Source organism: Bombina bombina, chromosome 6, assembly GCF_027579735.1.
Source record: "Bombina bombina isolate aBomBom1 chromosome 6, aBomBom1.pri, whole genome shotgun sequence".
Classification (NCBI taxonomy): Eukaryota; Metazoa; Chordata; class Amphibia; order Anura; family Bombinatoridae; genus Bombina; species Bombina bombina.
The window spans coordinates 414,833,650-414,858,029 of record NC_069504.1 but is presented as its reverse complement, the minus strand read 5'-3'; the positions used below and the strand labels follow the sequence as shown (position 1 = coordinate 414,858,029).

The 24,380-nt window shown below is 37.5% G+C and overlaps 1 protein-coding gene across 1 annotated transcript in view; it reads right to left on the bottom strand.

Annotated features, from left to right (window-relative positions):
• Positions 1–24,380, bottom strand: part of PRELID2 (PRELI domain containing 2) — a 309,867-nt gene that overhangs the window by 214,136 nt on the left and 71,351 nt on the right. The gene's annotated exons all lie outside the window — the stretch shown is intronic.

Here is a 24,380-nt window from a genome sequence, read left to right as displayed (position 1 = left end):
AATATAAATCCTAAAATAGCTACAATGTAATTATTAATTACATTGTAGCTATCTTAGGGTTTATTTTACAGGTAAGTATTTAGTTTTAAATAGGAATAATTTATTTAATGATAGTGTAGTGTTAGGTGTAATTGTAACTTAGGTTAGTTTTTATTTTACAGGTAAATTTGTCTTTATATTAACTAGGTAGCTATTAAATAGTTAATAACTATTTAATAGCTATTGTGCCTAGTTAAAATAAATAGAAATTTCCCAGTAAAATAAAAATAAATCCTAAAATAGCTACAATATAATTATTAGTTATATTGTAGCTATATTAGGGTTTATTTTATAGGTAAGTATTTAGTTTTAAATAGGATTAATTTAGTTAATAGTAATTTTATTTAGATTTATTAAAATAATATTTAAGTAAGAGGGGGTGTTAGGGTTAGACTTAGGTTTAGGGGTTAATTAGTTTAATATAGATGGCGGCGGTATGGGGGGGCAGGATAGGGGTTGATACATTTATTATAGGTGGCGACGGTGTAGGGGGGGCAGATTAGGGGTTAATAAGTTTAATATAGGTTGTGGCGGGGTCCGGGAGCGGCGGTTTAGGGGTTAATAAGTTTATTAGAGTGGCGGTGGGCTCCGGGAGTGGCGGTTTAGGGGATAAATTTATTTAGTTGGGGCGGTGTAGGGGGGCAGATTAGGGGTGTTTAGACTCGGGGTACATGTTAGGTGCAGACGTTTCCCATAGGAATCAATGGGATGTCGGGCAGCAGGGAACATAAACTTTCGCTATGGTCAGACTCCCATTGATTCCAATGGGATCCGCCGCCTCCAGGGCGGCGGATTGAAAACCAGGTACGCTGGGCCGGAAAAGTGCCGACCATACCTGGTAGTTATTTGATAACTACCAAACGTAGTCAGATTGTGCCAAACTTGCGTTCGGAACATCTGGAGTGACATAAGGATCGATCTGTGTCGGACTGAGTCCGGCGAATCAAAGCTTACATCACAAAATTCTACTTTTGCCAGGCAGCAGGGCTTGATAACTTAGGCAAATCAGCCTCGCCACAAATACGCTGCGGAATTCCAGCGTATTTGAGGTTGACGGCTTGATAACTAGGCCTCTGAGTATCTCTGGTATCAGTGTTTTCTTATAGTGTGTGTGAGCGAGTGTGGTACGTTTAGTGTGTGTGAGCGAGTGTGGTACGTTTAGTGTTTGCATAGAGCGTGTGTATTTGGTAAGTTTACTGTTTGTGTAGTGTGTGAGGTATGTTTAGTATTAGTGTAGTGTATGTGGTGTGTTTATGCAAATCCTAAGTATACAAGAGACACACACACACTACGCAAATCCTAAACATATCAAAGACACACACTACGCAGTGGGTGTCTGTTCTGGTATGTTTAGAATCTGTGTAGTGTATGACTGTGTTTAGCGTTTGCGTAGTGTGTGTCTTTGGTATGTTTAGCGTTTGCATAGTGTGTGTCTTTGGTATGTTTAGCATTTGTGTAGTGTGTGTGTCTTTGGTATGTTTAGCATTTGCTTAGTGTGTGTTTCTGGTATGTTTAGAATTTGCGTAGTGTGTGGTTTATTTAGCATTTGTGTAGCGTGTGTGTCTTTGGTATGTTTGTTTAGCATAGTATAGTATTTGTTGATGTCAGTGGACAATACATTATATATATATATATATATATATATATATATATATATATATATATATATATATATATATATATATATATATAAAAGAAATGAACGGTTAGCGCTGCAAGGCATAAAAAGTGAAACCATATGAGAATAGAAAGAATCAATAGATCAATCACAGAATATAAAAATAATAAAATATACAATTAAAACAAAAAATAAAAAAGTCCATAAACTCATAGGTAAAGTGTAAAGCCGGGAGCAATGTGGTAATTTTTTCAAGTGATCCCTGGAAATCTTCAAATACAGTTCCCCCAAGGATGTGCACTTACTTGAAGAACTCTCAATCCATGAGGTAAGTAATGACGTAATCACCATCCAATCCCACTGATTTAGCAAGCCACTGCTTTCAGATGTGAGTACTCTATAGCTCCTGAAGTATCCGTGATTAGAAACTTTCAGACCTCCTCTCATCAGGTAGTGGTGAAATTTCACAGGTGCTCATACAAAGCAGAGAAAAAGAAGGAACACTGATAGTGTAATAACGTTTTATTTAAGGCTTAAAAACACAAACAGTGAAATGTTACTCACAAAGGTACCCTCAATAAATGAGGTAAATAATCAGCATATAACAAGAGAGCTGTGGCATACAGTCAAATCAGCTGAGATCCAGTAAAATTAGGCAGTCAGTAAGATCCTTACACGTTTCAAAGGCATAGATGACTTTCGTCTGCCTTCTTCATCAGAGGTATTGATCTACTGACAAACTACCAAGTATTTATTCACACCTGAGGTGATTACATCAATGGGCGGGTTTATAAACAACAGTGCACCCTTAACAAAATAAACGCTATGCAATGCAATCAATAATACCATAAAAGTATTAAAATAGCACCTCTATAAATGCGGTAAAAAACGAATGATGCGTACCATTAAAAATAGGATGTTTGTACTCAGAACGGCTACAAATTGTCGATTGCCGATCAGGAAGTGTATTATTCTCACGTTACCACGTCATAAGAGGCGGGACTATCATACGTCACCGACATTACTGAACACACAAAACTTTATTTGTCTCCCAGTAATTGCACTACAATGCTAATGTTATTCTTACATATATAAATGGGCCAAATACTTTTTGACAGCACTTTTAGATACAATATTACTTAATCGAAACTCCTCATTAAAACACTAACATGTTTGAAAAGACAAAATATACATAACTATATATACACAGTTACACAATTAAAGTAATTACTAAAATAAATTTTGGGGAGAATAAGTATCCTACTGAATAAATAAAGGATAAATTCATATATATACTTAAAAGGCTCATCAAGTAAAATAATACATAGTTGAAAAAAATAAAAACATCCGAACTATAACCAGGAGTTTAAACCAAAAATAAACTCCGGATAGAACTATAAAAATACAATACATGTGTTGCTACCTAACTATTATTGCTAAAAACCTTATAAAAAATGTATATATTTAAACTTGATATAAATATATAAATCCCTAAAATATTACAAAGTACCTTAAAAAATACTTAGAAATATTGGAAAAAGACATTTAAAGAAACGCAACAAAATCTATATCTTTATTGAGACCATATGGTATCATACTATTAAATAGATGAATCCAATATGTCTCTTTTTGTCTGAGGAGGCGTTCTCTATCTCCTCCTCTCTCAGGTAATTTTACATGTTCAAGAATAGTGCCTCTTAGGCACTTAGGATCCTGATTGTGAACAATCCTATAGTTTTCTGAAAGGCTGTGTGATTTGAGACCTCCCTTAATGTTAGTGATAATGTTCATATATCCTTTTCTTAAAAGGGCGGGTGGTGCGGCCTATATACTGCAGATCACAGCTGCATTGTATCAGATATACAACATGATCGGTTTTGCAGTTGCACAAAGATGAAATATCACATTGTTTGCCATTAGATGTAGAAGTAACCTGTTTAGTAGGTCTATTACCATTGTATGCATGGTCACAGGCACAACAATTTAATCTGTTGCATCTATAGACCCCTTTTGCCCCGCTACCACCAAGCCATGATCTCTTAGATTGTGCTTTCTTCAACTGGCTAGGAGCAAGCATATTTTTTAGATTTTGATTTTTTCTAAAAATAAAACCTGGTCTTTTTTCCAAAACACTTTTCAGAATTTTATCTTTATGGAGAATGTGCCAATGTCTATGGATAATATCCCTAATGCCCATTGACCCCTCATTAAATGTGGAAATGAAATTCATATGTTTCATTTCTTTATTTGATTTATTCTTAGAGATCTTCTTTGTATTTCTATTTTTATTTGTGTTGGTTTCCACCTCAGTATGTTGCATATTTTTTACTTTCTTATATGCAGCTTCAATGTTTCTTATTCAATACCCTTTTTCCTGAAATTTTTTCTTTAACAGAACAGCTTCTGCTTTAAAATCAACCATACGGGAGCAATTCCTTTTAATTCTAAGGAATTGCCTGTATGGGATATTTTTTATCCAGCTAGGATAGTGGTTGCTGGAGGAATAAATTAACCCATTGCTGTCTGTCCCTTTTGTAAATAATTTGGTCTCTATTTTATCACCCTCATGGAATACAATCAAGTCCAGAAAAGCAATTTCCAATTTACTATATTTTTCTGTAAATTTGAGGTTAACATCATTAATCTTGATGAATTCCAAAAAGTTATTTAGGGCAAAGAGGCTTCTGAACGAAACAACAACGTATAGAAAACTCCCGACAGATCCTCCGGCCATCTTTGTTAGGAAATACAATGATTTCCTTGATACAGCCAAATATGATGGGGTATTAAATGAAGATGAGTTTAAATTTTTGAGCAATAACAATCCAGTGGTAGCAGTGTTCTACCACCTCCCAAAAGTACATAAGAGTGAAAAGAATCCTCCCGGTAGACCTATAGTCGCGGGTATAAATTCGCTGACATCATGGTTATCCGAATATGTGGACCATTTTTTACAACCTTTGGTCCCACTAATGAAGTCTTACATTAGGGATACTATAAATAAATTCACCCCAATAAAATGGGAGGAGAATATAATTTGGGTGCAGGCTGACGTAACAGCTCTGTACACCAATATACCACACGACTTAGGTTTACAAGCTATAAAATATTGGTTAAAAAAGCTCACTAATCTTCTGGATAAAAATCAAATGTTCATTTTGGATTCAATTAAGTTTATCCTTGAACAAAATTATTTCCTCTTCGAAAATGAGTACTATATACAGGTTAGCGGAACGGCTATGGGGACTAAGTTTGCCCCTAGCTACGCTAACCTGTATACGGGTCTATGGGAGGAACAGTGTATTTGGAATAATAATCCCTTTAGTGACCACATAGTGACCAGGGCTCGTTTTATAGACAACATTATATTCATCTGGAAAGGGGAGGTGGAACCCCTAAATAACTTTTTCTAATTCATCAAGATTAATGATGTTAACCTCAAATTTACAGAAAAATATAGTAAATTGGAAATTGAGTTTCTGGACTTGATTGTTTTCCATGAGGGTGATAAAATAGAGACCAAATTATTTCTAAGTATATTTGAAGGTACTTTGTAATATTTTAGGGATTTATATATTTATATCAAGTTTAAATATATACATTTTTTAGAAGGTTTTTACCAATAATAGTTAGGTAGCGACACATGTATTGTATTTTTATAGTTCTATCCAGAGTTTTTTTTTTGGTTTAAACTCCTGATTATAGTTTGGATGTTTTTTGTTTTTTTCAACTATGTATTATTTTACTTGATGAGCCTTTTAAGTATGTATATGAATTTATCCTTTATTTATTCAGTAGAATACTTATTCTCCCCAAAATTTATTTTAGTAATTACTTTAATTGGGTAACTGTGTATATATAGTTACGTATATTTTGTCTTTTCAAACATGTTAGTGTTTTAATGAGGAGTTTCGATTAGGTAATATTGTATCTAAAAGTGCTGTCAAAAAGTATTTGGCCCATTCATATATGTAAGAATAACATTAGCATTGTAGTGCAATTACTGGGAGACAAATAAAGTTTTGTGTGTTCAGTAATGTCGGTGACGTATGATAGTCCCGCCTCTTATGACGCGGTAACGTGAGAATAATACATTTCCTGATCGGCAATTTGTAGCCGTTCTGAGTACAAACATCCTATTTTTAATGGTACGCATCATTAGTTTTTTACCGCATTTATAGGAGGTGCTATTTTAATACTTTTATGGTATTATTGATTGCATTGCATAGCGTTAATTTTGTTAAGGGTGCACTGTTGTTTATAAACCCGCCCATTGACGTAATCACCTCAGGTGTGAATAAATACTTGGTAGTTTGTCAGATCAATACCTCTGATGAAGAAGGCAGACGAAAGTCATCTATGCCTTTGAAACGTGTAAGGATCTTACTGACTGCCTAATTTTACAGGATCTCAGCTGATTTGACTGTATGCCACAGCTCTCTTGTTATATGCCGATTATTTACCTCATTTATTGAGGGTACCTTTGTGAGTAACATTTCACTGTTTGTGTTTTTAAGCCTTAAATAAAACGTTATTACACTATCAGTGTTCCTTCTTTTTCTCTGCTTTGTATGAGCACCTGTGAAATTTCACCACTACCTGATGAGAGGAGGTCTGAAAGTTTCTAATCACGGATACTTCTGGAGCTATAGAGGACTCACATCTGAAAGCAGTGGCTTGCTAAATCAGTGGGATTGGATGGTTACTACGTCATTACTTACCTCATATGGATTGAGGGTTCTTCAAGTAAGTGCACATCCTTGGGGGAACAGTATTTGAAGATTTCAAGGGATCACTTGAAAAAATTACCACATTGCTCCCGGCTTTACACTTTACCTATGTGTTTATGGACTTTTTAATTTTTGTTTTAATTGTATATTTTATTATTTTTATATTCTGTGATTGATCTATTGAATCTTTCCATTCTCATATGGTTTCACTTTTTATGCCTTGCAGCGCTAACCGTTCATTTCTTTTTTTATTTCTATTTCTAGAAGGGGGAAAATAGGGAGTCTCCCTTTGCATTTAGGTTTAGCAGCAGCTACTGGCATTTATAGAATTAATATTCTATTTTTTGTTTTATTTATTAGGGAATTTATTATATTGTCCCTTTCTGGAGCGCTTATAGACCCTTAGCTTCCTGGGACTTTGTCGCAGGATTCTACTTGTTTGTCATATATATATATATATATATATATATATATATATATATATATATATATATATATATATATATATATATATATATATATATATATATATATATATACACAGGTATACCCCGCTCATACAGCGGGTTAGGGACCGGAGCCCCGCTGTAAAGTGAAAACCGCCTTAAAGTGAAACAAGGCAGTTTTAGCTTTCTTTTCAGTGTTTAAATTCTTGAAAACATGTTTGAACTAACATATTTAGGGGTGCAATAGTGCTATGTTTAGTTTAACACTAGCACAGCAAGTATTCAATTAGTATTCAATAAATACTGTACCTGTAAAATTGTGACAATTACTGTAGTACAATTTGCCAGACTATAGCACTGAGACACAGATTGCACTGCAATGCTATAAACAGAGTGAACTAAGTATAAACAAATGGTGCCATTCACTTTTCTACCAATCTCACAATGATTATAGCACTGTTTCAAAATCCTTGGAGGTTGAACTTCAGCTCCACAAAGCGCTGTATTAGCGAATCGCTGTAAAGTGAAGCGCTGTAAAGTGAGGTATACCTGTATATATATATATATATATATATATATATAATATAAAATAAGTATGAAATCTCTCAAATAGTAAGTTTGAGCATGCTCATTTTATCACTGAATACATTCTGTGTATTCCAAATCTGAGATCAGACATGAGATACTTTCTCCTGATTAACATAGCATCTAAGAGTTCAAAAGAAAGCATCTGTCTCATTAACCAGCACAAACTCCTGGGTTGATGGAGCCAATAGTCGGTGTTTTGGTGGAAGATATGCATCGCTAAAGCCAGAAATATTGTAATTAGCACAGACCTGTTAATTGCCCCTAAACCTCAAATAAACATCTGTACTGACCAAACAGAAACACGTTTGTATTGTAGCTTTAAAATTTATTTTTTAAAGTACAACTTGTGTTTAAATTTCAAATATAATTGATTCTCAGACTGTATAAATATAAATATATATATATATATATATATATATATCCTGAGAAGAAATGCCTAGCAGTAACATTTCCGATAAGTGTATACTGCGCGTAATGAATAGCTGTATGGTAGATGTATAAATGTTTGTTTCAAAATGGTAACATTTGTTTCTTTATTTTACAGACAGCAAGATGTCCTATGAATATTAGCCATAAACATGGATCTGTGTGCTCAAAAATTATTAGGAATGTGAAATATGCTGTGTTTGTATAAAAATAATGCCAGGATGTTAAATACTATGATTCTGGGGAGAGCAAATAATTGACAGTGCAATTGCTTATTAATATGATTTTTAAACGCATTTTTAATATATCATAAGTGGAATATTTTCACAATCAGTTTTAAAATGATCAGAAAAAAATGGTAATGTGTGATCCATGTGTATTTGAACATGTGACTTATTAATACTAGGAATTATAGTTAAACACAAACACCACAGAAATGTAAAAAATAGCTCTGGTCCCAAACGGTCAGAAAATGGAAAAGTGCTGTGGTCCTTACGGGGTTAAAAGAAGTGCTATCCCTCTAGAGGGATAGTAGCACTTTTAGCCAAAGTAGAAATTGCAACAGCTACCTTAGGGACAACTTCCCAAAGCTCAATACTAGAAGCTGGAAAGGATACATCTTTTTAAACCTTGCAGAAGGATTAAATACACTACCATGTTTAGACCATTCTTTAGAAATAATCCCAGCCACAGTATCAGCCACTGGAAAAAGCTCAGGATACTTATTAGGTTTGGAATAAGAATCCATAATTTCTAACGTAAGCATAAACCTCCTTTAATAAAGAACAAATGTGATCAATCTTAAATAAAAAGGAGGGAGGAAGAAGCAGGATAAGGGGCCAGCCCGTGATCTTCAGAAAAAGAACCTTACCCTCAGAAATTGCATTAGCCTCATGAGACACAGGAATATAGCTACTAGTAGAAGGTATATCTTGTATAGACCTTTTACGCTTACTTGAAAGTGGAATGACTGACAACATTTCAGACACTGAAAGTGTTTAGCTTCCAATGTCTCAAACTGTACAAAGTGCTTATTTGTTCACTATATCATGGGAAATGTACTTAGAACCTGAAGTCTCTTTATTCTAGCTATTCCAATCACAAAAGCTGTATGAACTGTTTTCAAGATAGCAATAAATATGTTTTTAACACTGTTAGGCAGATCAGTAACTTGTTAGCTACAGGTCAAGCACTACATGACCAGTTTCAAGATATAAAACTTCTAATAGTTTTTAGAAATCTACTGTAAGCTAAGCGTATCTGAACTTTTGGTGAAGCTTGAACAGAGTAATTATTATTATTATTATTATTATCAGGTATTTGTAGAGCGCAAACAGATTCCGCAGCGATGTAGTAAGGTGAATTGTATTAAAATAAAGCCTGCTGCATATCTATTCCGGTTTATACCTTCTTGACCAAAAAGCAACAACATTTTAACACTAGCATGTTTAGACCATAATTAGCCAGGTCAGTCACAGAACCCCATAAACTGCTGTAGCCAGCCAAAATTTTAGGAGGCCTAACAGCCTTTACAAGATCTCTAGGTTCTAAACATAGTTTCCCAGCATTACTTCATAGGTTCCAAAGCCTTTGAGGAAGATGTCTTTTTTTCCTCACATTCTAAAAAAACTTTGCAAATTTTATTAGCTGTAGTTTTAAAGGGATAGAAAGGTAACAATTGAAATGTGCAATATACTTCCGTTAGCAAAAAATGTTGCTAGTAAAAGTTATATCCTGTGCATATCTGTGCACCTGTATTCAAGCACATAGAACTGAAGATGGTGTGTATTGCTGTAAAGATGTAATTTGTGCCATACAAGCCATCACTGACTCTGTGAGAAGGTGTGGTATTTGAATACTGGTACACACAGGATATGTGCAAATGCCTGCAGAAAAACAGTAATAACTTTTACTAGAAGCATTTTTTCTAAAGTATACTGCAAAAATACTTCTATTTGACATTGAAATGCAGCCATGCAGGGGGCGGAGTTAACTGCCGAGGAGATCGGTTGCATGGGACAGTAGCTTCTGGATATACCATAGGTTTTTTGGGGTACCCCTTAACCTGATAGCTCCCTGATGGTGGGGGACATACTACTCATCTAGCTAAAGTCCTGCTAAGTCAGTTGGAGCAGGATTTGGGAGCGTTCCCTCAGTTTACTGTTTGATATACAAAGTGAGGCCTAGCCACAAGGTGGTGTGATTATGGAGGACCCACACATGGATTTATTAGCCCTTTTTGAATATTACGGACGAAATTTGCACATTTGACCGGCTCATACTGAGAATCGGATCCTCAAGGTTAAAAGGAAAGGATGAAGAGCCTACTGTGGTTACTGCTATGGACGAAAGCCCTATCCGAAAAAATGCCGCTAGACCCCCGCATCGGAAGTAGAGTCCCCCGGGACCCAGAGAGGGATGAGCACAAATCTGCCTAACTGGTGTGGAGTAGCACCGCCAAGAGGAAACCCTCATTCTGCTGTGTATCCGAGGGTATGTGTACAGCTAGACGCTGGCTCCCTAGAAGCTGGAGATATCTTGTGGGCTGAGATGATAACGGAGGATAACTTTCATGTTCAATCTGACCGGGCGACGGGGAGACACTTTACTTCCCATAATAATGCTGCCTGGTCCCTGTTTAGAGGAGCGGCCATCTGGCCGGTTGCCCGGACTTTCTTTCGTGACTCTCCTGTGAATACTGCTGATCAGGCCTTTCAAAATCCCCTTGTTTTCTCGGCTGTCCAGACTGGAATAGGGTAATTGCACATAGCCCCTGACCTCGGAGTGCCTGCAGGCACAGCCACGGTGGGACTCTCTGATTTCTGCAGCTCTGGTTGGGAGAGGTTATCGTGGGACAATTTTATGAGAGACCTTAAACTATGTGACTTTAGAGGTTTAATCCTTTTTGCCTCATATATGTCTGGCCCTGCAGCTCCTAACATAGTTTCAAATTAGCTCTTATTCACCAGCCCAATTATGATAGAATAGTGCTTTAGCCTATCCTTACTTGCAATATGTGTTTGGGTTGTTCAGCACTCCACTAATAATAAATATGTTTGAGATGTTTTGGAGCTGTGAATGGGACTGCACATGTCATTTCTCTAACAAGCTACAATGTATGTTATTCTACCCCATCTTACCGCTATATTTTGAGGCCCAGCACAGCCTTCAGTAAGAGTGTAATATTCTCTAGAATTCAAGCAATGTGTCTATGCACCTAAATTATTGCAGTCCCTCTCTTATGTGTAGAGCTGGAGAGATCTTGAGTGTATTGTGTTCCATGGCACTCTACGCCACATTATTATGTGTTCATGCCCTTTATTATTCCTTGTGTCATAAGAAACTAGAATAGATAGATAGATACTGAGCACAGCATTCTGGGAGCTTTTCTTATGTAAATTTTGAGATCTCCTGGCTTTCCCCCCCCCCCTCCTTGTGTGGTAAGGGATCATTAGCTATCCTCCATACTCCCTTTTGGCAGAGTTATGAAGTCTCTGCCCTGTTCGGGGAGCCTTTGTCTTAGTTTGTACCTGTGTGACTGTAAAATAGTCTCTCTGGATCCTAATACTGAGTGGATCAGCATGACTGTTCTTGTGTGTTCCATTGTTTACAGTTTGTTCATTTTTGCAGATAAGATATAACTGTTAGTCCAATATAAATCCAATATATGTATATACATTTGAGATGTGCTGTTGTGGTTCAAGGGTCACAGGTGAGCATACTCTCAGATTAACTTAATTCCTTGCTCATGTGACAATCTCAGGCTTATCTGTGAGGTAATCCCTGCATTGTTGTCTATCTTTAGCACAGCGGTGATTACTTAAACACTTTAAAAATGTCATGTTTTTTTCTTATGACTTCCTTCAATCCTAGTTCCAATTTACTGAGCCTACCCATGGCTCTAGAAGATATGTGAAGGAGTAGGACGAGTGTAAGCCCAAAAGAGGCTTATACTGCCCAACCCCCCCCCCCCCAGTTGGTAACTTATATCCATTGAGGTTCTACAGTGACCTCAGCTATGTTGGGGGAAAAAAAGAGGGTGTATTGGGTTTGCTCCTCGATCTTCTTTTGCATGTCCTATATCTCATGTATTATTGCTGTGACAATGTTATAGTAGAAGTATTTGTCTATGTAATGCCTCTTGTGTTCAATAGAGCAAACTGTATTTTGATGAAGTTTTGTTATACCCTCAATAAAAAATTCTTTAAAAAAAAAAATGCAGCCATGCATATTTCAATTTTGACCTTTCTATTCCTTTAAGATTTGGGATTTTATTTCATCCTTTTCCATTATTCCCTAGAAAGACAGAGTTTTCGGACCAATTCTGGACTTCAATTTCTCAGAGTTCCTATTGGCAAAATACTAACAATTTGGGCAATTTTACTGCTTACTCAACAGAGTTAACTTATGTTAACATTCAATTTGAAGGATGCCTTCCTTCCTATTCCTAGACCATTTCTAGCTGCTAATATTTGCCTTTCAGAACAAACCTTTTCAGTTTTTGGCATTTTCGTTTGGTTATTCTACAGCTCCCAGAATTTTTAAGAAGGTTCTAGAAACTCTCTTGTCTGTAATAAGTACTCATTACTCATATTTCATACCAACATTCTACTGTTTTCTTTGTAGACATGGTTGAAAAATGAATTTAAGAGAGCTCTCATTAATTTAAAAAAAGTCTCTTTTCTAGGAGTCATAGAATATGCAGTTTTATGTAATGGATCTGGGACCAAAGTTACAGTCAGTTTGCTCAGAACTACAATAAATGTACAACCAATCTGTAACTCAAAGTATGGAAGTGTTAGGTCTGAGGATTGCAGCATTAGATGTTCTTCCTTTTGCATGGTCTCTTCGATCGCCTAACCCACTTCCTGTCCTCCAACTCATTGCGTGATCCCCTGCAATCTGCCTTCCATCCCAAACACTCAACTGACTGCCCTCACCAAGAATACTATCTTCTATCTGCTAAAAACAATAGCCACTACTCTATACTTATCTTACTTGACCTGTCTGCTGCATCTAATTATACTCAAGTTTCTAACTTTACTATCTGTTGGCGACACCATTATCTCCCCATCAACCCAAGTCCGCTGCCTAGGAGTTACCCTTTTCTCCAAACCCCACATCCAATTGCTTTTTTAATCCTGTCGCAACCACCTACGCAATATCTCAAAAATTCGTCCTTTTCTAAGTGCTGAAACTACTAAACAGCTAATCCATTCCCTAGTAAATTCCTGGCTTGACTACAGTAATAACCAACTAACTGGCCTTTCCCTCTCCCGCCTCTCCACCCTTCAATCCGTCATAAATGCCTCTGTTAGGCTAATCCACCTTTCCCGATGCTCTGTATTTGCTGCACCACTCTGAGTCCCTTCATTGGCTCCCCATTAACAGCAGAATCAAAATTCTCACTCTGACCTACAAAGCCCTTACCAATGCAGCCCCCCCCACCTGTCCTCATTGTCATAAAAATATATATATACTCCAGCCTGCCCCCTAAGACCCAACAATGATCTACTCCTTGCATCTTATACCATCACCTCCTCCCATGCTATACTACAGGACTTCTCTCATGTGGCACCAACCCTCTGGAATGCATTTCCTCGAGCTGTCAGACTTTCCCCCAACCTCTCCTCCTTTAAACGCTCCCTAAAGACATTCTTGTTCAGGGAAGCCTATCACCAAATCAGTAACTATTGAATTCCACTTGCCTAATAGTTGCCCTCATTTAACTCCACACTAACATCATTCCAACCTTTGCAGTCCCCACCTCCTGTTTCTCACCCTCCTACCCATCTAGATTGTAAGTTCCCATGGGAACAGCCCACCCCCCCTGTATTTGTTAAATTTTGTCTGGTGTCTCATATTGTACTGTACTTTTATCTTTGTTACTCGTGTACAGCGTTGCGGAATCTGTTGGCGCTTTATAAATAAAGAATAATAATAATAATAATAACTATGCATGCTTCAACAATAGTGCAAGTATTTTCACTCAACTATCTCTTAGAAATTCTTCAGTGAGGGAATCTCTGTACCACTGGATAGTTTACCAAATTATTTTACCAATAGTGTCCATTATTCCACCAACATGAAAAATGTCTGCAGAAACCATTCTCTTGGATTGAGGTTCAGTCTGGGGGATCCAGGAGAGAAAAACATAATTTATGCTTACCTGATAAATTTATTTCTCTTGTAGTGTATCCAGTCCACGGATCATCCATTACTTATGGGATATTCTCCTTCCCAACAGGAAGTTGCAAGAGGATCACCCACGGCAGAGTGTCATATCCAGTCATTCGACTGAAAACAAACAGAGAAAGGAGAAACCATAGGGTGCAGTGGTGACTGTAATTTAATTAAAATTTAGACCTGCCTTAAAAGGACAGGGCGGGCCGTGGACTGGATACACTACAAGAGAAATAAATTTATCAGGTAAGCATAAATTATGTTTTCTCTTGTTAAGTGTATCCAGTCCACGGATCATCCATTACTTATGGGATACCAATACCAAAGCTAAAGTACACGGATGATGGGCGGGACAAGGCAGGATTAAACGGAAGGAACCACTGCCTGAAGAACCTTTCTCCAAAAAACAGCCTCCGAAGAAGCAAAAGTATCAAATTTGGAAAATTTGGAAAAAGTGTGAAGCAAAGACCAAGTCGCGGCCTTGCAAATCTGTTCAACAGAGGCCTCATTTTTAAAGGCCCAGGTGGAAGCCACAGCTCTAGTAGAATGAGCTGTAATCCTTTCAGGGGGCTGCTGTCCAGCAGTCTCATAGGCTAGGCGTATTATGCTCCGAAGCCAAAAGGAAAGAGAGGTCGGCAAAGCTTTTTGACCTCTCCTCTGTCCAGAGTAAACCGTGGACTGGATACACTTAAGAGAAAGGGAGTTTAGTTTTCTCAGGAGGCAAGGTTACCAATAATTATCTTGGGCGTGCAATCTTTAGGTTCCTTTAGAGCTGTCCTCTTCTGAAAGCAGAAACGTATGCCAGTTTTCAATCAGACAATGTTACAGCTGTAGTTATATCTACTATCTACAGGGAACTTGCAGTTCCTTAGCAATGAAGAAAGTCTCAAGGTTTTTTGATTGGAGTAATTTTGGGAAGCAGATTTCCTTACTAGGTAATCCCTTCCACAGGAATGTTTCCTCCTTCAAGTAATGTTCTACTAGATTGTGGAATAATGGGGTCTTCCAGACAAATACTATGGAATAGAGCATTCTTTATTAATCTGTCTCCAAGTCAGGCCTTGCAGAACTTGGTTTGCGAATCTGATTCAGATGTCAAGCATTCTCCAATCATCAAGATCTGGATGGATTAAAGAATGAATATTTTAAATTTTTTTAAAGCTGTATTGAACTCCTTATTTCAGACTATAAAGCCTGTAAAGTAAAATTTTTCAAATGATTTGTTAAGTTGTTTATTTCCTGCTATGAAAAACAGGGTTTTAGCTAGCGTTCTATTAAAATTCCAAGAATTATTCTTTTTGCAAGTCAGTTCAGATATTAACTTATCTGCTAACTCTTAAAGAATCATATTTAGTTGTTTTTTTCTGTTACATACTACAGGAACATTTCTAAATGTCTTGACATCTAGACTTTGTTCAGGCTTAGTCATGACATTTTCAGTGTCTAAATTTGTTTTTATTTTTTGTTTTGTTTTTACAAACTTTAAAAAGGTTGGACATTTAGCTTCTGGCTTGGAGACCTGTCCATTACCTTTTTTACGTAATTATTTTTTTCTGGCGGCAGTTTAAGTTTCCACCACATTTTCCCTACTTTCTTCTTTTTTACTTCTCTTTATTCGGCTATACGTCAGACTATAATACCAGAGTGGTGGGAGGGATTAAGTGCACTTAGAGATTTGGGAATCTGTGCCTCCTCCTAGTGCCCAGGAGTTGAATCCACAGAAGCAATAGCTCATGGACTTACCACCATGAAAGACATTCATTTATCAGGTAAGCATAAATTTTGTTATTTTGCAGGGTGGATTTGATTTAAATTATGATTTAAGTCACAATTTAAATAATCAGTTATGAAGACTTTATTTAAATCATGGTTTTCCACGTAATATTTTCAATTTTAAAAATACATTTTCAGATTATTTTTCCAGTTATTTCAGAAACTTACTGATTTAATTATATACCATTAGAAATGCATAGATAATTGGGAGGTGAACTATCTCCAGTTCAATAGGTTCTTCATTCATATTTGATCAACTTTTCTGTTGTACTTTATTGGAAGAAAAACCATCATTACCTTAAATAATACCAACAATTTAAATAGTTTTATTTAACTAAAGAATACAATTATTAGATTTCACTTTCATTTTTAATGCTTGCCCCTCCATCCTCACGCTTAGATTCTTGAGCAGATCTATTCCCCTCAAAATAATCTTCGGAATAAAGGGACAGTAAAGTAAAAAAAATGTATGATTCAGTTAGAACATGCAATTTTAAACAACTTTCAATGTAGTTCTATTATCTAGTTAGCTTTGTTCTCTTGGTATTGTGAATGGAAGTGGGTACTTGAGCAAGTTTGTGGGAGCCTGTGTATGAATGCCTATAGGTGTCTGCTCTGTATGTGTGAACTCATACATGTGAGTGTCTGTGCCTGTATGTATGCATGTGGGTATGTGTATAAGCAGGTGGCTAACTGAGTGCCGCTGAATGTATCCATGCTAAGTTCCTGGTTTACCTATATTTCTGCAATTGCTATGGATGTCTATGATTCTGTGTGTCTGCTTGTGTGTGTTTATGCCAGTTGGCATTTAGGGAATATTTTTACATATAACATTACTTCCCTTCCCTTTTTTTGTTTAGGAGCATATGTTACTTCCTGTGATGTCCTACATGCATAATTAATTATGCCAATTAATGTGGCCGGAAACCCTAAGTTGGTAGGCATGAACAAGATTGGTCTTGTGCACTCATAACTTTCACCAGTGATGCTTGCATCGCTGGCAATAAGCTCAGGAGGACAGATTACCTGCTTGGGAAACGTATCTGCACACAGCTTCATAAATGAGGCCCACTGACTTAAACTAGTTAAATTACTGCTGTGTAATACACTCCTCGATTATCAAAAACACACACACAAAAGTAATTTAATCCCTTGGTTCTCAGAAACACACACACACAGAAGTAATCTAACAATTATATTTACAATGTAGTACGCAGTGGCAGCACCGTCCTTCTCAGGGAAGAGCTTCAATAACCTCAGACTGCCTTCTAGATAGTCAACTCTCTAGAAACTTCAATGAATTGTCATTCAAAGGTGACCAATGAACTTCAAAGAAGAGTCTCGACAATAGTGCAATACAGCAAGACTACTAATATTGCACAGATTGTAAGGTATTCAGAAGTGAATGAAAAAAATAGCCTTTTATTGAGAAAAATGACTCCTTGATAGTGAAGATTCCCAGCTTTCCTTAAAATCCATGAAAAGCTCAACATGTTTCAGTAGTGCAATCAGGTGTAGGTACTGATAGTTGTGAGAGCTTGAGAGCTTGCTTATCTGTGTTTGAATCTGCCTTACTGTATTTCATAAATGCCCACATGATCTATTAGGTTGCCTGTTTTGACTTATTTTGCTCATCTGGGTTACGATTGTTCCTCACATCCCTTTCTGAGGCATCATTGTGAGTCTGATGTACCTGCATTATATTTAGTGAACACAATGTTTTTATGCACAGATTTTTTTTGTTGTTTTACTTCTTTTCCTAGCTTTTAAATTCATCCAACAAAAAATATCAGCAATTTCAGGGACTTACTCTACTGGCTATATTATATAATATTTGGTTCGTATTGCCTGAATCAGCTGCAGCTAGCTTTCATAAGGGGAATGTTTATATCTCTGCTTGTGAAGCACCTTTATCTTTCAAGTGCAACAATTTCTTAACCCGTAATTGGTCAGAACACACATAGGAAATCGATGTGTTAAAAAAGCATCAAGTACATGCCTCACAAAAGGAGAGTTGCAGCTGTCAGCACTTTACCTCTTTCCTTCCAATACCAGGAACCATTCTCTAGGAACCTTGAGCAAAAATAATTGGATTATTTGCCTCTATCAAGATTAGATTTATTCAAATTGTTTTAACAAAGGGTTTTTGCAGACAACTTGCTGCAGTTTTAAAACCTTTATGTGAATTTATAGCAGGGGTGTTAAACTCTTTCAAAAGAGGAGACGCATAAGAATTGTTTAATCGCTTTAGAGCAGAAAGATTTAAAAGGGACAAAAAAAAAAAACTAAACTATTACTTTTGTGATTCACATAGAATATACAATTTTAAAATAACTTTCCAATTTACTTCCATTATCAAATGTTCTTTGTTTTCCTGTTATCGTTTGTTGAAAAGCAAGGAATAAAAATCAGGAGTGTGAACGTGTTTGTTGCAAAACTGCTGCCACATAGTACTGCAATGTTATACATTAGGTTATTGTGCGCAATCTAGTGCTCTTGCTGACATGTAGTGCTTCAGGTATGTGTACGCTACCTACCTTGGTATCTCTTCACAAAATAATAACATTAGAACTAAAAACTTGTTTACAATTGTATTCTATGATAAATTAAATATTTTGGGGGGGTTTCATGTCCCTTTAAATATAGGGCTACATTTATCATTGTGCGGGGACACAGGTTCAGTGTCAGGGAATTTGTTTGCCTGTGATCCCATTTAAAATTATAAAAGCCACTATCAATAAACCTGGTCAGACTAGTCTGGCGTAAATTAAACAGAGAGGTTATTTAAAGGGACATTCCATCCAAAATTGAAAAGCCACATGGATGCATTTCAGTTTTGAATAGAAGAATTTTTGTAGCATACAGTATTAGGAAAAATGCTTCTAATAAAAGCTATAGCTGTTTCAAAAGTATATTTAAGTTTGCACTGTGCACCAGCATTTTAAACCCAGCACTTGCTGAGAGCCTAAGGTGCTTGTATCATCTGGTAATGACTTAATTTGTTAATTGCGAACATGATACAAGCCCCACTGGTGCTCTAAACAGCTGCAGTATTTAAAATGCTGATGCACTGAGAATGTCTAGCTATGCTTCACATGCATGTTAAGACTAAAACATTAACAGTTTTTACTAGAAGCATTTGTGCCAATGCATTTATATTGTAAATATGTTTCTATTCAAAGATGTAATTCACCTATGTGCATTTAAATGTTGACTGGAATGTCCCTTTAAGAAACAGTGTTAAGACTGCTGCCTCTTAACTATTGTATGCAAGTATGTGTCGCAGAAGCTCCAAAGCAGCGTGATAAATGGAGTCTATAGGATGGATAAACAAACACATGCTCACATAGGGTTTACAGTTTATGCTAGTCCACAGTTACAGGATTCAGGTTAATTTAGTAAATTATTTAGATTAAATAAATATACTTTCTTCAGTATCAGATGCTGGCAAAGAATATGACATATGGCTTGAGTAACAAACAAAAAGTAAAACACAAAAACGTCCGTTATTAACAATAAAGCATTCATCAAATCATATCCTTTGTTCCCAATACCAAAATTGTTGCCCATTTCTTACCCATTTACCTTAGTTCTTTAGCGCAACCCCCCCAATATCCCCTTTTTTGTACTATGCACTATCTTCTGAGGAGTATAGTGTTTCTTTTGGGTGCAGCAGCTAACAACCAGTTTGTAGACTATTATATCGATTATTTTCTCATGCCCATTTCTTTGTCATTTATAGATTTTATTTTTATTTTGCCAACTCTTATTTCCCTATAATATTTCAATTCAGCAGTTACACGGATATGGTCACTTGTGAAAAAACATAATTTATGCTTACCTGATAAATTTATTTCTCTTGTAGTGTATCCAGTCCACGGATCATCCATTACTTGTGGGATATTCTCCTTCCCAACAGGAAGTTGCAAGAGGATCACCCACAGCAGAGCTGCTATATAGCCCCTCCCCTCACTGCCATATCCAGTCATTCGACCGAAAATAGACAAGAAAGGAGAAACCATAGGGTGCAGTGGTGACTGTAGTTTAATTAAAATTTAGACCTGCCTTAAAAGGACAGGACGGGCCGTGGACTGGATACACTACAAGAGAAATAAATTTATCAGGTAAGCATAAATTATGTTTTCTCTTGTTAAGTGTATCCAGTCCACGGATCAACCATTACTTGTGGGATACCAATACCAAAGCTAAAGTACACGGATGATGGGAGGGACAAAGCAGGAACTTAAACGGAAGGAACCACTGCCTGTAGAACCTTTCTCCCAAAAACAGCCTCCGAAGAAGCAAAAGTGTCAAATTTGTAAAATTTGTAAAATTTTGAAAAGGTGTGAAGCGAAGACCAAGTCGCAGCCTTGCAAATCTGTTCAACAGAGGCCTCATTTTTAAAGGCCCAGGTGGAAGCCACAGCTCTAGTAGAATGAGCTGTAATCCTTTCAGGGGGCTGCTGTCCAGCAGTCTCATAGGCTAAGCGTATTATGCTCCGAAGCCAAAAGGAGAGAGAGGTTGCCGAAGCTTTTTGACCTCTCCTCTGTCCAGAGTAAACGACAAACAGGGCAGATGTTTGACGAAAATCTTTAGTAGCCTGTAAGTAAAACTTCAAGGCACGGACTACGTCCAGATTATGCAAAAGACGTTCCTTCTTTGAAGAAGGATTAGGACACAATGATGGAACAACAATCTCTTGATTGATATTCCTGTTAGAAACCACCTTAGGTAAAAACCCAAGTTTGGTACGCAGAACTACCTTGTCTGAATGAAAAATCAGATAAGGAGAATCACAATGTAAGGCAGTTAATTCAGAGACTCTTCGAGCCGAGGAAATAGCCATCAAAAACAGAACTTTCCAAGATAAAAGTTTAATATCAATGGAATGAAGGGGTTCAAACGGAACTCCCTGAAGAACTTTAAGAACCAAGTTTAAGCTCCACGGGGGAGCAACAGTTTTAAACACAGGCTTAATCCTAACCAAAGCCTGACAAAATGCCTGGACGTCTGGAACTTCTGCCAGACGCTTGTGCAAAAGAATAGACAGAGCAGAGATCTGTCCTTTTAAAGAACTAGCTGATAAGCCTTTGTCCAAACCCTCTTGGAGAAAGGACAATATCCTAGGAATCCTAACCTTACTCCATGAGTAACTCTTGGATTCACACCAATAAAGATATTTATGCCATATCTTATGGTAGATTTTCCTGGTGACAGGCTTCCGAGCCTGTATTAAGGTATCAATGACTGACTCGGAGAAGCCACGCCTTGATAGAATCAAGCGTTCAATCTCCATGCAGTCAGTCTCAGAGAAATTAGATTTGGATGATTGAAAGGACCTTGTATTAGAAGGTCCTGCCTCAGAGGCAGAGTCCATGGTGGAAGAGATGACATGTCCACTAGGTCTGCATACCAGGTCCTGCGTAGCCACGCAGGCACTATCAGAATCACTGATGCTCTCTCCTATTTGATTTTGGCAATCAGTCGAGGGAGCAGAGGAAACGGTGGAAACACATAGGCCAGGTTGAAGAACCAAGGAGCTGCTAGAGCATCTATAAACATTTTCTTAAGGTAACCCTCCAATTTTTTATCCATTGGATCTGAAAAAGCACAACTGTCCTCAACCGGGATAGTGGTACGCTTTGCTAAAGTAGAAACTGCTCCCTCCACCTTAGGGACCGTCTGCCATAAGTCCCGTGTAGTGGCGTCTATTGGAAACATTTTTCTAAATATAGGCGGTGGGGAAAAGGGCACACCGGGTCTATCCCACTCCTTGCTAATAATTTCTGTAAGCCTTTTAGGTATAGGAAAAACGTCAGTACACACCGGCACCGCATAGTATCTATCCAGCCTACACAATTTCTCTGGAATTGCAACTGTGTTACAGTCATTAAGAGCAGCTAATACCTCCCCAAGCAATACACGGAGGTTCTCAAGCTTAAATTTAAAATTAGAAATCTCTGAATCAGGTTTCCCCGAGTCAGAGATGTCACCCACATACTGAAGCTCTCCGTCCTCGTGTTCTGCATACTGTCACGCAGTATCAGACATGGCTCTAACAGCATTTGCACGCTCTGTATCTCTCCTAACCCCAGAGCTATCGCGCTTGCCTCTTAATTCAGGCAATATAGATAATACCTCTGACAGAGTATTATTCATGATTGCAGCCATGTCCTGCAAGGTAATCGCTATGGGCGTCCCTGATGTAATTGGCGCCATATTAGCGTGCGTCCCCTGAGCGGGAGGCGAAGGGTCTGACACGTGGAGAGAGTTAGTCGGCATAACTTCCCCCTCGACAGAACCCTCTGGTGATAATTCTTTTATAGATAAAGACTGATCTTTACTGTTTAAGGTGAAATCAATACGTTTAGTACACATTCTCCTATGGGGCTCCACCATGGCTTTCAAACATAATGAACAAGTAGTTTCCTCTGTGTCAGACATGTTTAAACAGACTAGCAATGAGACTAGCAAGCTTGGAAAACACTTTAAAACAAGTTTACAAGCAATATAAAAAATGTTACTGCGCCTTTAAGAAACCCAAATTTTCCCAAATTTTTAAATAACAGTGAAAAAATGCAGTTACACTAACGAAATTTTTAGTGTATGTAATAAGTTAGCAGAGCATTGCACCCACTTGCAAATGGATGATTAACCCCTTAATACCAAAAACGGAATAACAAATGACAAAAACGTTTTTTAAACAGTCACATCAACTGCCACAGCTCTACTGTGGCTTTTTACCTCCCTCAATACGACTTTGAAGCCTTTTGAGCCCTTCAGAGAAGTCCTGGATCATCCAGGAAGAAGCTGGATGTCTGTGTCTGTAATTTTTGCTGTGCAAAAAAACGCTAAAATAGGCCCCTCCCACTCATATTACAACAGTGGGAAGCCTCAGGAACTGTTTCTAGGCAAAATTCAAGCCAGCCATGTGGAAAAAACTAGGCCCCAATAAGTTTTATCACCAAACATATGTAAAAAACGAATAAACATGCCAGCAAACGTTTTAAAATACACTTTTATAAGAGTATGTATCTGTCAGAGTCTATACCTTTTAGGACCCAGCAGCTTTCAGTTACCTACACCTACCCAACTAATAAAACACCTGGCCTCACAGCGCTCGGCGCTTAGTATTTTGTTTGTAGCATGCAAGCTACTTCTCTCTGAGCCCTTTTCCTACTTTTGGATTACAAATACAGAATACCAGAAGTTATTCTGTTTAAACTTGAACTCTAACTGAATTCCAGTACCAGTCCGCCTTACAGTTTAACTGCGGTTGTGGGTTTTAAGAAGGCACTGGTAACAACTACCTTTCTCTGTGATAGCTGCAGCTCTCTCCTACCATCAGCTGACCGCAATCCCTCCGCTCTTCAGACTCCAAGATACCTTCCTTTGAACCCTCGCTCACCGGAACAATCAGTCAGTCACTGACTCACCGGAACGTCTAACACACTAGCGTGAAACTCCAGACACGCTCAGAGCCTTTCTTCTCTTCAGTTGATGCGAGCCAGCAGCTCCGTGGCTGCAGCTTAACGCTCTCTTCACCTCACATTGAAAGTGAATTCTTGGCACTTCTCCAACCTCAGACAGCAGCGCTAGGTCATTCCGGATACAAAGTAAGACTGTTTACTTCCTTATCATATAGCACCTGGATTTATGTATTGACTGGGTATTCTGTTTGAATTGTCATTTGCCTCTGCAGAGCGCTACCTAAGAACTCATTACAGTACTAGAGAGTATTTCCAGTTATAAAAATAACACATTTCTCCTAACTGCTATTACTGATACCTATCTGTGAACTTATTTTATGAGTCCAGTTTATGCACCTCTGTTTTATCCTGAGGTTTACCACAAGACTAATATTCACTTCTTTGCTTTTTATAGCACATATTCAGTAGTGCTATATGCAACGAGCTGAAACAAACCACTCATTACCATAACTTACAAGTTACAGTCAAGCATTCTGCAGTTGAGCTCCAATACTTATCCTTTACATTCTCACTCCCTAAGAGAAGCAGTGTGAGATATTACAGTATCTCTATTAATAAGCCTGATACCAGTCACTATCACTGCATTTAAGGCTTTACTTACATTACTTCGGTATCAGCAGCATTTTCTAGCAAATTCCATCCCTAGAAAAATATTTTTTAACTGCACATACCTTATTACAGGAAAACCTGCACGCTATTCCCCCTCTGAAGTTACCTCACTCCTCAGAATATGTGAGAACAGCAAAGGATCTTAGTTACTTCTGCTAAGATCATAGAAAACGCAGGCAGATTCTTCTTCTAAATACTGCCTGAGATAAACAATACACTCCGGTACCATTTAAAAATAACAAACTTTTGATTGAAGAAATAAACTAAGTATAAAACACCACAGTCCTCTTACGACCTCCATCTTAGTTGAGAGTTGCAAAAGAATGACTGGATATGGCAGTGAGGGGAGGGGCTATATAGCAGCTCTGCTGTGGGTGATCCTCTTGCAACTTCCTGTTGGGAAGGAGAATATCCCACAAGTAATGGATGATCCGTGGACTGGATACACTTAACAAGAGAAATTAAGCATTTTGTTGCA